The sequence below is a fragment of the Tupaia chinensis genome, unplaced genomic scaffold (assembly GCF_000334495.1).
Source record: "Tupaia chinensis unplaced genomic scaffold, TupChi_1.0 Scaffold143574_1, whole genome shotgun sequence".
Classification (NCBI taxonomy): Eukaryota; Metazoa; Chordata; class Mammalia; order Scandentia; family Tupaiidae; genus Tupaia; species Tupaia belangeri.
In genome coordinates, this window is record NW_006203419.1 from 1,631,292 (window position 1) to 1,634,500 (window position 3,209).

The window sequence follows — 3,209 nt, forward strand, 5'->3', positions numbered from 1 at the left end:
GGCACATGTACTTGCTGGAGAGAGACAGAAACAGAGAGAAAGTGAGAAATTGCCCCCCAGGGGCAATGATCACGCTGTAGTCCTGTCTCCTTTATTCTCCTCTCTGGATTTTGGGCTTGCTTGCGCACGTACGTGCCCACATGATTGTCAAACCACCACATCCAGGACTCAAATGGTGGAGTCAGCTGTGTGCACACCAGCCACTTTAACGTCCATGCTACCTGCCATGACGTATTTTTAAATGTAGCTATCTGGATTTGATTTGCTAATATTGTGTTTTGGATTTTCAAGTCTATGTTCACGAGCTTTTCTTTTGGCAAGCTTATCAAATTTTGTCTGTTATCTTCACCCTTAAATGCTGATATAGCTGGGGCAGAATTTTTTTTTAATAATTATTTTATTTTACTTTATTTATTTTAATTTGTCCAGAGAGAGACAGAGAGAGAAAGAGAAAGTGAGAAAGCAAGGCGCCAGGTCTGGGACTCAAACCATGGTTGGCCATGTGGGAGTCCAACGCCCTTAACCACCACACCACCTGTTGGTCCCGGGGGCAGAATTTAAGACTTACCATTAAGATTTTCCATTGTCTTCTGACTTATTCCAGTGTTTCAGTCAGCTGTCAGTCTAATTAATTCACGAATTATCTTCCTTTTCTATTTTTAAACTTGTCATTTTGAATAATTTCTAATATACAGAAGTGAAAAGTATAATAAGTCTCATGTTTCTGTCAGTAGCTCCAACATTTTCAACTCATAGCCAGTCTTTTTGTTTCACTGTCCTCTTGTACCTCATCCTCCCTCCATCAGCTAGCATAGATTATTTTGAAGCATTACTATAATGTGCCCATATGTGGGTTTATTTTTAATTTTGCTCAATATATGTGCTTTCTTCAGCTGGAGATTCAAGTCTGTCATAATTTCTGGAAAATTCCCAGGTCTCTTAAATTTAAAAAAAAAAAAAATAAGTGCCAGAGGCCAGGTGCACTTGTAGTGGGGAGTAAAGTGGAGGAAAGAGGGAAGGCACCTTCCAGTGGTGTGTGCAATTTTTTATTTTTATTTTTTACATTCAGTCACTGCATATCACTGTAATTTGTAAGCGGTGTGTGTAATTCTTTTGGTCTCACTGCAGTTTAAGCTGCCAGGTCCAGGACTCCAACCACAGTTGACTGCATTGGAGACCAGCACCCTTAGTCACCATGCCACCTGCTGGCCCCCCTCGCTGCAGTTCTTTGTCCTCTGTTTCTCCATCCCTTCAGGATTTTTGGCATGCCGTGTACTCACCTGTCGTGTTTCTCAAGCCTCTAGGACCAAAATTCAGACTGTAGTCAGCTATGTGGGATCTGGCTTTAACCTTTGTGCCATGGGGTCAGCCCAGTTCTTAAATCTTACCTCTTTAAAGTTTCTGCCCCATTATTTTTGTTGTGTCCTTTTGGCATTACTTCTAGAAATACGTTGCTTATTCTTTCTATTCTTTTGCTGTCTACTCTCGTTAAGTCTTATTACTAGTTTCCTCGGTTGCGTACAGAGTAATTTCCTCAGATCTGTTTTCTTTCTTTAGTTACATCTAGTTTTCTGTTTAACTTATTACATTTTAATTTTCAGTAAGATACTTTTAATTTCTAGAGGTTCTTATCTTTTTTAAATTGCCTGTTAATTTTTCTCATGTTCTGCCTGTTAATTTTAATTTTGATAGTATCTTTTTTGATACTTTTGACCCTACTGTACCTTTTAAATATTTTATTTACCTGCATTTTACAGTGAACTTATTACAGAATGTTCTTAGGTAGACCACAACTTTTTTCTTTCTTTCTTTCCTTTTTTTTATTTGCTATAGGGCGTGTGCACTCGCCAGAAAGAGAGACAGAGAACGAGAAATCACCCCCTGGGGAGGATGGCCATGCCGCAATCCCTTCTCCTCCATTCTCCTCTCGGGATCTTGGGCATTCATGCACACACGCCCGGCATGAGTTTAAGCCACCAGGTCCGGGACTCGAACCACGGTTGACTACATGGGAATCCAGCGACATAGCCATTACGCTAACTGCTGGTCCCAGCCGGCCTCAACTTTTGATTTATCATTAAAAAAAAGCTATGCTTCCTCATGCTGTGTAATAAAGGTAAGAGGCTACAGAGTTTTAAGCTTCTATCTATCGGAATTCTCTGATTATATAGCACAGTGTTATCATTTCTGCAATGCTAGGATAAATTTGAAAGTCTCGGGACCAGCAGTTAGCATAATAGATATGTCGCTGGACTCCCATGTAGTCTACCACGGTTCATGTCCCGGACCCATTGGCTTAAACTCAATCCGGGCGCGTGTGCGTGCGTGCCCAAGATCCCGAGAGGAGAATGGAGGAGAAGGGATTGCAGAGTGGCCATCTCCCCTGAGGGGTGATTTCTCGCTTTCTGTTTCTCTGTCTCAGTCTGTCTGGCGATGGCACGCGCCCTGTAGCAAAAACCTCTCCGAAAGAAAAAGCAAGAAAGAAATACCACTCCAATGTGTTTTCATTTTTATCACATCTATTTTCATTTATTCCTAAAATTAGTGGATTGTGAAGTCAAGGTCAGTGTACATATTTATATTTAATATAAGTACTAGAGTTTCTAGCAAACCATTTGCAATAGCAGATACTAAAACATATCTCTATTTTGCTATATGCAAGCTAAAAATTTCATCAGATTATTTAGTGAAGTTCTAAGGGTACCACACTACCTGCCCGGCCCTGAAAAGCCATTTTTTTCCCTATTTATTCTGTAGTATTAGAGCCCGTGTTTTTACCGTCACAGGCTACAATTTTCACTTTATCCACTTTAATGAGTTCTGGCACCTCTCCGAATTCAACATCATTCAATAAAAAGTCCACACATTATTGCAGAATCTGTACAAATGTATTTAAAGAACCCTGTATGAGCTCATCTAGGCTCTCCTGAAGACCATTTCCCAAGGGGTATTTCTGTATAACTGATGAGCTATGGCTTAGAAGGAAGATAGTCTTTTTCTTCCTCAGGCTTGCTTCGATGTCCCACTCTCTTTGGCACAGGTGCTTCCGGCTGTGAGCGGACACCAGTTGCATGACAGGAGTGGGGTAGGAGGCGCCTCCTCCCCTGACCTCCTTTTAAGCATTTTAAATTAACTTATTTTATGTTCTCTATTTGATTGTTGTAGTAAGTAACCTTTATAGGGTCAAATCCTACTTTTTTTTCCTGCTG

General features: G+C 40.6%; 1 pseudogene; it reads right to left on the reverse strand.

Annotated features, from left to right (window-relative positions):
• Window positions 1-2,730: 2,730 nt before the first annotated feature.
• The window catches only part of LOC114005215 (transcription initiation factor IIA subunit 2 pseudogene), a 43,488-nt pseudogene continuing 43,009 nt past the window's right edge, over window positions 2,731-3,209 (reverse strand).